We start from the raw sequence: 13140 nt of genomic DNA, 5'->3' as shown, positions 1-13140 counted from the left end.
ACCATGGTACCCCAGGGACCATTCATTGCTATTGTTCAGTTGCTAAATCACGTCTGACTCTTTGTGACCCCATGGATACCAGCGTGCCAGCCTCCTCTGTCCTCTAGCACCTCTCAGAGTTTGCCCAAATTCATGTCCACTGAGTCAGTGATGCTTTCTAATCTTATCATCCTCTGCCACCCCCTTCTCCTCCTGCCCTCAGTATTTCCCAACTTGAGGGTCTTTTCCAATAAGTCACCTCTTCATATCAGGTGGCCAGAATACTGAAACTTCAGCTTCAGCAATAGCCCTTCTGTTTTATTTCCTTTAGGACTGATGGTTTCACCACATACCTGGAGAAAGAAATGGCAACCTTCTCCAGTATTCTTGCTGGGGAAATCTCAGCTCAGAGGAGCCTGGTAGGCTGCAGTCCATGGGGTTGCAAAGAGTTCGACATGACTTAGCAACCAAACAACAATATATATACATATTACTCAGCCACAGAAAAGAATGAAATCTTGCCATTTTAGACAACATAGATGAAACTTGAGGGTATTATGCTAAGTGAAATAACAGACAAAAACAAATATTGTACAGTCTCACTTACATATGGAATCTTTCTTAAAAAACCAAGCTCATAGATAAAAAGAACAAGTTGGTGGTTGCCAGATGTGGAGAGTGAAGGGGGTGGAAGAAAAGGGGGAAAGAAGACAAAAGGCTCAAACTTCCAATTGTAAAATAAAGTTATAGAGATACAATGCACAGCATGGTGACTATAGTTAATAATATATATCGCAATATTTGAAAATTGCTGAGAGAATAAATCTTGAAAGTTTACATTACAAGAAAAAAAATGTAACTCTGTATGGTGACAAATGTTAATGAGACTTATTGTGGTGATAATTCCACAATGTATACAAATATCGAACCATTATGTTGTACACCTGAAACTAATATAATTGTATATGACAATCATACCTCAATTAAAATTTTTTTAAAAGGTAGAAACTTCCAATGAAGTAATTTGGGTTTGAAGTTTTCTTAGTGGGAATCACTTTCCTAGTTACATGTTTATTGAACTATAACATACAGAAAAGTATGCATATGATAAATTAGATCAATAAACTACCAGAAAGTAAACCCATTAGTGTAAGCACTACTCACATCTGGAATTAAAAATTACCTGCAGCTCTCAAGCACCATCTCATGCCCTCTCCCAGTAGTGACCAAATGCAGTCTCTCCTGAAAGGTACCAGATATTCTGACTTCTATCACATAGGTTAGTTTTGCCTATATCAGAACGTTACACAAATGGGGTCATATAGCATATGTCTTTTTCCATCTGACTTGTTTTGGTGAACATTATATTTGCAAGAGTCATTCGTGTTTTAGAGGCTAGCTGAAGTTCGTGTAGTCATGAAATTAAAAGACACTTGTTCCTTGGAAGAAAAGTTGTGACAAACCTAGACAACATATTAAAAAGCAGAGACATCACTTTGCCAACAAAAGTCCGTCTAGTCAAACTATGGTTTTCCAGTAGTCATATATGGATGTGAGAGTTGGACCTTAAAGAAAGCCGAGCACCAAAGAATTAATGCTTTTGAACTGTGGAGTTGGAGAAGACTCTTGAGAGCCCCTTGGACTGCAAGGAGATCCAACCAGTCCATCCTAAAGGAAATCAGTCCTGAATATTCATTGGAAGGCCTAATGCTGAAGCTGAAGCTCCAATACTTTGGCCACCCATTGGGAAGAACTGACTTATTAGAAAAGACCCTGATGCTGGGAAAGATTGGGGGCAGAAGAAGAAGGGGATGACAGAGGATGAGATGGTTGGATAGCATCACTGACGTGATGGACATGAGTTTGAGCAAGCTCCGGGAGTTGGCGATGGACAGGGAAGCCTGGAGTGCTGCAGTCCATGGGGTTGCAAAGAGTCAGACATGACAGAGTGACTGAACTGAACTGAAGCTCCCTCTTCTTCATTGCTATATGGTATCCTTCTGTATGTGTACATAAAACTTTATTAATATATTCTACTAGTTATGAGCATTTGCTTTTTCAGCTTGGATCTATTATAAATAATACTTCTATCAATACCATGTACATTTATCCATCTGTCTATCTACCTACCTATCTTTTTATTTATTTATTTATTTATACTTACATGGCCTCATTTATTTAAGGTATATACCTAAGAATAGAATATTACTGCTTCATAGAGTATATCTATATATAAACTTTGTGTATGTTTGCCAAGTCGCTTCAGTCATGTCTGACTCTTTGTGACCTGATGGACTGTAGCCCACCAGGCTCCCCCGTCCATGGGATTCTCCAGGCAAGAAAACTGGAGTGGGTTGCTATGTCCTTCTCCAGGGAATCTTCCCAACCCAGGGATCGAACCTGTGTCTTCTGCAGATCCTGCATTGCAGACAGATTCTTTACCACCAAGAACTTTGATAGATAATAAAATGCCATGTTCCAAAGAAGTTGCACCAATGTACTCTTCCATTTATAGTATATGTGTATTCCCATTGGGCCACTGATGACACCTAGTTCCATTAGTATTTTTATTTGAACTGTTCCTTCTGAGTGTATCTTGGTATCTTAATTTAGTTATAATTTTTATTTGCCTGATTCCTAGTGAAATTGAAACATTTACAAACATTTATTAGTTTGTTAGATGTTTTTCAACTCTTTTGCTCATTTCTGTATTGAATTATCTGTCATTTCTTTTTCATTTGTGTAAATTCTTCATCTATTCTGGGTAAGACCATTTTGTTATATGTTTTGCAGATATCCTCACCTATTCTGTGCTTTCTTTACTCTTTTAATGGTGTTTTGATGAGTGGAATTTCTAAATTTTAACTTAGTACATCTTATCATGATTTCTTTTAGGGTTATTTCTTTTAGGTTTGGTTTAAAATTTCTTTCCCTACCACAAAGTTGTATAGAATACAGATATTCTTCTACAAATACAGTAGCTTTTAGATTTGTTATTTTATATTTCACATGAGGGTCTACAATACACTTGGAATTTTGTGTGGGTGTAGGTAGGGTACACACTTCATTATTTCCCGTATGGATGGATAGTCAACTGATCTAGCACTATTTGTTGAAAAACTGGTATTTCTCTACAGCTCTGCAATACTTTGTCATATGTAAGGGTCTAAATACATCCAGTTGTGTTTCTGGAACTTTTATTCTGTTCCATTATTCTGTTTGGCCTTTCCCCTGCTTCTGAATTGGAGTAGTTTTATAAACAGATTTTGATATCTGATAGAATTGATTCTGACCCCTTTCCTCATCTTCAAGAGTATCTTGAAAATCCCTTGGACTGCAAAGACATCAAACCAGTCAATCCAAAAACATCAACCCTGAATATTCATTGGAAGGACTGATGCTGAAGCTGAAGCTCTAATACTTTGGCCACCTGATGCAATGAGCCAACTCATTAGAAAAGACTGACTGGGATGCTGGGAAAGATTGAGGGCAGGAGGAGAAGGGGGCAGAGGATGAGAAGGTTATAGCATCACTGATTCAGTGGACATGAATTTGAGCAAACTCTGGGAAACAGTGGAAGATAGAGGAGCCTGGCATGCTGGCGTCCATGGAGTCACAAAGAGCTGGAAACGACTTAGCAGCTGAACAACAACAGAATGTCTTGGTGTAGCAATCCTTTTCATTTTTATATAAATTTCAGAAACATTTGTCATTTTCCACACTAAAAAACATGCTGTGATGTTGTTTGGGATTGTCTGTATATATATTAATCTGGATCCACTTACATCTTTACATTTCTTCTTCCAAATTGTATACCTATTCATTCATTCATTTGCATCTTCCCTTATATCTCCAAATTATGCTTTATAATTTGATTCTGGAAATCTAACACATCTTTTCCTAGATTTACTCCTAGGTCCTTGAAGTGTTTTGATATCATAAATGGCATCATGAATATTTTCAAGTTTACTTTTCTAAATGGTATTGTTATATGCAAACACAATCAATTTTTTCACAGACTTTGCATACTGTACCTTTCTATACTCACTGATTTTTAACAAATTATCTGTATATTCTTTGGACTTTATTGTCAAAACAATATTGTTTGTGAAAAATGATGATGCTAATTTTTCCTCTTTTAATCTCCCCCCTTCCACACTCCATCTTATTACTCTGGTTGGAATCACTAGTACAATATTACATATTTTCTTTTTTCCAATTATTATTTCTTCCATACATAGATTATTTAAAATTCTATTTCTTGTTTCAAAATACTATAAGATTTTTCAAAATATTCTGATAATTATTCATAGCCTACATTTATTATCATAAGAGAATATTATGGAGAGAATATGTCAAAATATTTTGCCTTGTGGGTTTGTCTATTTCTCCTTATTGGTCTATCAATTTTGTATTATATAGCTTAAGTTATCTTACTAGGTACATGCAAATTTTGCATGTGTGTGCATGCTCAATCATGTCCGACTCTTTGCAACCCCACTAACTGTGGCCTTCCATACAATTTTTCAGGTAAGAATACTGGAGTGGGTTGCCATTTCCTCCTCCAGGGGATCTTCCTGATCCAGGGATCAAACCTGCATCTCGTGTCTCCTACATTGCAGGCAGATTCTTTACCACCTGCACCATGTGGGAAGCCTGCTTGCAAATTTTAAATTGTTACTTTGTTGTTCAGTCGCTAAGTCATGTCTAACTCTCTTTGTGAACCCATGAAATACAGCATGCCAGGCTTCCCTGTCCTTCACTGTCCTTCACTTTTCCAGAGTCTGCTCAGACTCATGTTCATTGTTGATGATACCATCCAACCATCTCACCCTCTGTTGCCCTCTTATACTTTTGCTTTCAATCTTTCCCAGCATCTGAGTCTTTTTCCAATGAATCGGCTCTTCACACAGGTGGCCAATGTATTGGAGCTTCAGCTTCAGCATCCTTGAATATTCCAATGAATATTCAGGGCTGATCTCCTTTAGGATGGACTGGTTTGATCTCTTTGCTGTCCAGGAGACTCTCAAGAGTCTCATCCAACACCACAGTTCAAAAGCACCAATTCTTCAGCGCTCAGCCTTCCTTTTGGTTCAACTCTCACATTCACACATGACTACCAGAAAAATCAAAGCTCTGACTATATGGACCTTTGTCAGCAAAGTGATGTCTCTGCTTTTTTAGTATGCTGTCTAGGTTTGTCATAGCTTTTCTTCCAAGGAGCAAGCGTCTTTTAATTTTATGGCTGCAGTCACTGTATGCAGTGATTTTGGAGCCCAAGAAAATAAAATCTGCCACTGTTTCTACTTTTTCCCTATTTGGAGAAATTGTTATATATATAGTTATATTTTAAGATTTTATTACTAGGTGCATGAAAGTTTTTAAATGTTATGTTTTACTCATGATTATGTAATATATTACAAATTATTATATATTGAACCTGTTTCATTACAAGGTGAAACTCTTCATTAATACTTTTGTCATAAATTCTATCTTGTCTGACATTAATATTACTCCAATTTTCTTCTGGTTCATATTTACATGCTATACTTTTTCTCTATGCTTTTACATTCAGAATTTCTCTGTTCATGTGTTTTATTTTTTTGAAGGTACTAAACGTATGTTTTATTTTGCTTTAAATTTTATCTTAAATTGGAGTATAATTGCTTTTTAGCACAGGAAGCTCAGCTTTGTTATCTGTGATGACTGGGGGGGGAGGAGGGAGATAGGGAGAGGGAAGTTCAAGAGGGAGGGGATATAGGTATACATATAGCTAGTTCCTGAAGTTTGTATGTTTTATATGTTCCTTTAGTAAATATTAAGAAGTTAGGCTTTGTTTATTTTAATCTTATCCATCAATTCTTGTGTTTTACATGGAGCACTTAGCTCATTTACATTATATATAATTACTAAAATATTTGAGTTTATGTTTCATGCTATTCACCAACTTTGTAATTATTCTGCCCTTGATGAATTTTTTTCTGATTTAGGGGGATTTGGAGAATACTTAGTAATTCATGTCACATCTTTTGATTTGCACTGTTCAAAATTTTATCATTCTGTTCTTAGTCACTCAGTCATGTCCAACTCTTTGACACCTCATGGACAATAGCCTGCCAATGTCCTCTGTCCATGGGGATTCTCCAAGCAAGAACACTGGAGTGGGTTGCCATGCTCTCTCCTCCAGGGGATCTTCCCAACCCATGGATCAAACCCAGGTCTCCTGCATTACAGGCAGATTCTTTACCAGCCAAGCTACCAGGGACACCTTTGCACTGTTCAAAATCTTATTAAATATAACCTATCACTACATTTGATATGCAACTCAACAATATATTCTTTTATGACGTTTTCTTGTCTCTTTTTATGTTGTGTTTTTGTTTGCTTGTTCGTTTGATTAATTTGTATATCATGGTATACACAGAAGGGAGACATGACAAGATTCTGCTTGTGGGAAAGGGGTAAAGGCGTCAAAGTTCTTGAGGTACTGGTGGGTTGAAAAGTCACTCTGGAGAGTCAGAATATCTAAATATATCTCTAAGTCGCTTGTTGTGGAATGTGCAAGGCAAACCTCTCCTCCTCTACCTCTGATGTTGCAACTCTTCTGTAAATTCTACTTTGCTCACCCATCCTTTTATAAACATTTTTAAAATTAATTTCTATCTGGGGGCTTCCCTGGTGACTCAGTAGTAAAGAATCCACCTGCCGGCGCAGGAGACACGGGACAATCTGGGAGGATCCTATATGCCGCAGAGCAACTAAGCCTGTGCCTAACTACCGAGCCTGTGTTCCACAGCCTGGGAATCACAGCCACTGGGCCCGCGCACCACAACTGCTGAAGCCTGTGGATCCTAGAACCTGTGCTCCTCAACAAGAGAAACCACTACAGTGAGAAGCCTGCACACAGCAACGAGCAAGCAGCCCCAGCTCACCATAACTAGAGAAAAGCCCACATGGTTTTTGGATAACACAGAGAACGGAGTGCGCGCTTCATAACTAGAGAAAAGCAGAGAAGATTCAGCCCAGCCAAAAATAAGTAAATAAATAAAAACCAACTTTTATTGGCGTATAGTTGCTTTCCAGTGTTGTGCTAGTTTCTACTGTGCAGTAAAATGAATCAGCCACATATATACACGCATCCCCTCCCTTCTGAACTTCCTTAGTGTTCAAGTCACCACCGTGCATTAAATAGAGCTCTGTCTGCTACGCAGTATGTCAACAATCCTTCCTTATGAGCGGATGTTAATTTTGACAGGGAAAGCCATTAGAAAACATGTTGCAGTATTGCTCTCTGCCCCAGGAGTTGGTGATGGTGGGGAAGTCTGGCCTGCTGCAGTCTATGAGATTGAAAAGAGTCGGACGACTGAGTGACTCAACTGAACTGAACTGACTGCTCTCTAAGTCTACATGGCAGTGTTAGGAGAGACATGAGGCACAGGAACTTGTAGCAGAGGAGATCATGAGAAAGTATGTCTCTAGGAATTTACAGGGCTTCATGGCATCCAATCCCATCACTTAATGGCAACTAGATGGGGAAAAAGTAGAAACAGTGACAGATTTTATTTAAGAAAATAAATAAGTTGATTTGGGCTCCAAAATCACTGTGGACAGTGACTGAAGCCCTGAAATTAAGAAACACTTTCTCCAAGGAAGAAAAGCTATGACAAACCCAGACAGCATATTAAGAAGCAGAGACATCACTTTGTCAACAAAGGTCCATGTAGTCAGAGCTGTGGTTTTTCCACATCATGTACAGATGTGAGAGTTGGACCATAAAGAAGGCTGAGCATCAAAGAATTGATGCTTTTGAATTGTGATGCTGGAGAACACTCTTGCGGGTCCCTTGGACAGCATGGAGATCAAACCAGTCAATCCTAAAGGAAAGCAACCTGAATATTCATTGGAAGGGCTGATGCTGAAGTTGAAACTCCGAAACTTTGGCCATCTCATGCAAAGACTCATTAGAAAAGACCCTTAATGCTGGGAAAGATTGAGGGCAGGAGAAGGCGAGGGAGGATGAGATGGTTGGATGGCATCATTGACTCAATGGACATGAATTTGAGCAAATTCTGGGAGTTAGTGAAGGACAGGGAAGCCTGGCATGCTGCAGTCCATGGGGTTGCAAAAAGTGGGACACAGTTGAGTGACTGAACAACAGCAACAGGGACTTACAGAAACAATGAAGAAGTTTTCCCAGGGCATGTACCTGGGGAATTGAGGTGACTCTACCTAAATTTCAAGTGTTGGGGAGAGTTCACTGCAAGCTGTGTTATACACCTCTGGAATTATTCCTACATTAGCCAATCAGGCAGCTGCATTGTCTCTGAAGTCCCCAAGAAAAATGTTTTATATTTGGGAGAAACCCCTTAGACCTCTGCCATTAGTACATTTGGGTGGACATTAATTAATTAAATTTATTAAGCCAGTGATCGTGTGAGCAGAAAATCTCTGAGGACTAACCATCCTGACCATTCACCACCTGAGGTTAGTCAAATTGGTTTGCTGAGCCTCTATATAGACTGCCCTGCCCAGGGCTAGCCAATTCCTAGAACTACTAAACAGCTCAACCCACTTCACAAATGCAAAGCATAGCTAGTCCAGAGCCTATCCTCCTGGTGGTTTAGTCACTAAGTTGTGTCCAATTCTTGCGATCCTGTGGACTGTAGCCTGCCAGGCTCCTCTGCACGCGAGATTCTCCAGCAAAAAATACTGGAATGGGTTGCCATTTCCTTCTCCAGGGAACCTTCCTGACCCAGGAATTGAATCTGGGCTTTCTGCATTGCAGGCAGATGATTTACCAACTGAGCTATGAGGGAAGCCCAGCCTCCGGACCCACCTCCATTCTCATACTCCCAGCCACCAGTTTGAATCACACAGGGCCAGGTACCAGAAAATTAGGAACAGGCTCCACGTTCCAGAGCCCACTGAAATGGTTCAAAATAGCCAATTCTAGACCTGCTGACCCTGCCTCGCTTATTCCTTCCCAGGGAAACCACGATAGAGGTTATAGCTTCAGATCCCTTCCCTGTCCCCGCCTGCCATACATACTTTGGCACCTGTGACCTGTGCTTTCCCATGTGCCCCCTTCTCTTGGGAACTGTGAGAAATAAGGTGGGTTTTTTTCCTGGCAATAGTCTCCTGATCGGTAAACCTTAATGATCCTCAAGCTTGTTATGAATTCACTTTATTTTAAGACAGCACCATACCTAGATGGGGCTTCCCTGGTAGTTCAGCTGGTAAAGAATCTGCTTGCAATAGGGGGGACCTGGGTTCGATTCTGGCATCAGGAAGTTCCCCTGGAGAAGGGATGGGCTACCCACTCCAGTATTTCTGGGCTTCCTTGGTGGCTCAGATGGTGAAGAATCCACCTGCCATGTGGGAGACCTAGGTTTGATCCCTGGGTTGGGAAGATCCTCTAGAGGAGGGCATGGCAACCCACTCCAGTATTCTTGCCTAGAGAATCCCCATGAACAGAGTAGGCTGGTAGGTCGGACACGGCTGAACAACTAAGCATAGCACACAGCACATATCTGGATGTGCCAAATTCCTAAGATGTCCAAGATTATAAGGGGTAGGGGCACTTTTCACAGGAGAATGCACATTACTGGGTAGTAAGCACCGGTGATATTGAATGATTTGCCTTGGAAATGAACAGAGATCATTCTGTCATTTTTGAAACTGCACCCAAGCATTTCATTGTGGATGCTTTTGTTGACTAAGAGGGCTACTCCATTTCTTCTAAGGGATTTTTGATTCTTGACTGATAATATTCTATGCACCTGAAGATGGAGAAGGTCTATACAATCAGCAAAAACAAGACTAGGAGCTGACTGTGGCTCAGATCATGAACTCTTTATTGTAAAATTCAGGCTTAAATTGAAGAAAGTAGGGAAACCAGTAGAACATTCAGGAATGACTTAAATCAAATCCCTTATTATTATACAGTGGAAGTGACAAACAGATTGAAGGGATTCGATCTGATAGAGTACCTGAAGAACTATGGACAGACGTTCATAAAATTCTACAGGAGGCAGTGATCAAAACCATCTCCAAGAAAAAGAAATGCAAAAGGGCAAAATGGTTGTCTGAGGAGGCCTTATAGATGGCTGAGAAATGGAGAGAAGCTAAAGGCAAAGGAGAAAAGGAAAGATAAACCCATCTGAATGCAGAGTTCCAAAGAATAGCGAGGAGAGATAAGAAAGCTTTCTTCAGTGATCAATGCAAAGAAATAGAGGAAAACAATAAAATGGGAAAGATTAGAGATCTCTTCAAGAAAATTAGAGATACCAAAGGAAAATTTCATACAAAGATGGGCACAATAAAGGACAGAAATGGTACAGACCTAACTGAAGCAGAAGATACAAAGAAGAGGTGGCAAGAATATACAGAAGAACTATACAAAAAAGATCTTAATGACCCAGATAACCACAATGGTGTGATCAGTCACCTACAGCCAGACATCCTGGAGTGCAAAGTCAAGTGGGCCTTAGGAAGCATCACTACAAACAAAGCTAATGGAGGTGATGGAATTCCAGCTGAGCTATTTCAAATCATAAAAGATGATGCTGTGAAAGTGATGCACTCAATACGCCAGCAAATTTGGAAAACTCAGCAGTGGCCACAGGACTGGAAAAGGTCAGTTTTCATTCCAATCCCAAAGAAAGGCAATGCCAAAGAATGCTCAAACTACTGCACAATTGCACTCATCTCACATATTAGCAAAGTATGCTCAAAATTCTCCAATAAGGCTTCAACAGTACAGGAACCAAGAACTTCAGAGGAACTAGAGATCAAATTGCCAACACCCATTATATCATTGAAAAAGCAAGAGAGCTCATCTACTGCTGCTTTATTGACTATGCCAAAGCCTTTGACTGTGTGAATCACAACAAATTGTGGAAAATTCTTCAAGAGATAAGAATACCAGACCACCTGACCTGCCTCCTGAGAAATCTGTTTGTAGGTCAAGAAGCAACATTTAGAACTGGACATGGACTGGTTCCAAATTGGGAAAGGAGTGTGTGAAGGCTGTATAATGTCACCCTGCTTATTTAACTTATATGCAGAGTACATCATGCAAAATTGCCAGGCTGGATGAAGCACAAGCTGAAACCAGGAGTGCTGGGAAAAATATCCATAACCTCAGATATGCAGATGACACCACCCTTAAGGCAGAAAGCAGAGAGGAACTGAAGAACCTCTTGATGAAAGTGAAAGAGGAGAGTAAAAAAAAAAAGCTGGCTTAAAACTCAACATTCAGAAAATGAAAATCATGGTGTTCTGTCTCATCGCTTCATGGCAAGAAGATGGAGAAACAGTTACAGACTTATTTTCTTGGGCTCCAAATTCACCTGCAGATAGTGACTGCAGCCATGAAATTAAAAGACGCTTGCTCCTTGGAAGAAAAGCTATGACCAACCTAGACGGTGTTTTAAAAAGCAGAGACATCACTTTGCCAACAAAGGTCTGTCTAGTCAAAGCTATGGTTTTTCCAGTAGTCATGTATGGATGTGAGATTTGGACTATAAAGAAAGCTGAGCACTGAAGAATTGATGCTTTTGAACTGTGGAGTTGGAGAAGATTCTTGAGAGTTCCTTGGACTGCAAGGAGATCCAACCAGTCAATCCTAAAGGAAATCAGTCTTGAATAGTCATTGGAAGGACTGATGCTAAAGCTGAAGCTCCAATACTCTGGCCACCCAATGGGAAGAACTGACTCATTAGAAAAGACCCTGATGCTGGGAAAGATTGAAGGCAGGGGGATAAGAGGACAACAGAGGATGAGATGGTTGGATGGCATCACAAACTCAATGGACATGAGTTTGAGCAAGCTCTGGGAGTTGGTGACCAACAGGGAAGCCTGGCATGCTGCAGTCCATGGGGTTGCAAAAAATCGGATATGGCTGTAAGACTGAACTGAAGTGAGGCAGTCATACTCAGTTAAAATTACTACTCTAAATGAAGGATTGACAAACTGCAGCTGGGGTCCCAAATCTTTCTATTGCCTCTTTTTGTAAATAAAGATTTACTTGAACATAAAAAATACTACTGTGTAGGATGGCTTAGTTCCTCAAAAAGCCTTGGAGGAAATGATGAATACATTTTGGGAATCTGAAGTACAGCATGGTGATTACAAGGAGTAATACTACGTGAAAGTTGCTACAACAGTAGATCTTATATGTTCTCATAACAATAAAGAAATAGTAAGCATGTGACAAGATGGCCATGTTAGCTAATGCTGTGGTAGTAATCATTTGCAAATAGGAAATTAAATGGTTATACCTCAAATTTTTACAATGTTACATGTCAACTGTATGTCAACAGGGAAAACAGTCTTAGAAATTACATTTAGGATTAATTCTGATCCGTAGAAAACAGAAACAATCTTTTCCAAGAATATCAGTTGACCTAAGTAGAAAAGGGTCAGTAGAAAAGATTTTTCTTGTCAACACCAGGGTGGCTAAGTGTCCTGGGCTGGATAGACTTTTCTTTATAAGGAACATTACTTATGCCCCAAAGGATGGAAACCTCAAAGGACGTGAGGTTTTTCAAATCAAAGCCTAATATGTTTTTTTCTTCCAGTTGGAGAAACATTCCTACACTAATTGTGCATATCCAGATCTCCCTCCCATGTGCACCAGCTCCTTCCCCAAAAGGCTCGATGCTAGAAGGTGTTAAAAATGGCCTTTATTCACCAGCGACTAGGCGCCCTAGCCAGGCGATACTCCCCCTGGACCATCCTCCCCCACAGTGCCCAGTGCTTCCTATTCCCATCACTGTCTTACACTTCTCATGTCATTTGATCCATGGATGTCCTACCTTTTCGATTGTTCTACTGCCTGGATTCATTCAGCATCTGTACACTTTTTTTGAGCACCTGTTCTGAGCTGAGCACAGCATACCCATGGGTGGCTTCAGCAGGAGATGGGATCCCCTTTCAGCCAAAAGCATCCTTGGAAGGGATGCCACGAGCCAGAGAAGCAGAAAACTGGTGACTTAGGGTGAAATACAAGGACGGCTGCAACCAGTTCTGAGGAGCTTGTGTTCAGCATTGAGCTTGAACCACAGACATTGTTGATTCCACTGTGTATTTCAGACATAGTTTAACCCACTTCCGTGAGTCATACTTAGGCCACTTATAGGCTGAAGTGTCTTGGTCACT

The sequence above is a fragment of the Capra hircus genome, chromosome 3, assembly GCF_001704415.2.
Source record: "Capra hircus breed San Clemente chromosome 3, ASM170441v1, whole genome shotgun sequence".
Lineage (NCBI taxonomy): Eukaryota > Metazoa > Chordata > Mammalia > Artiodactyla > Bovidae > Capra > Capra hircus.
Note: the sequence above shows the minus strand (reverse complement) of the source record.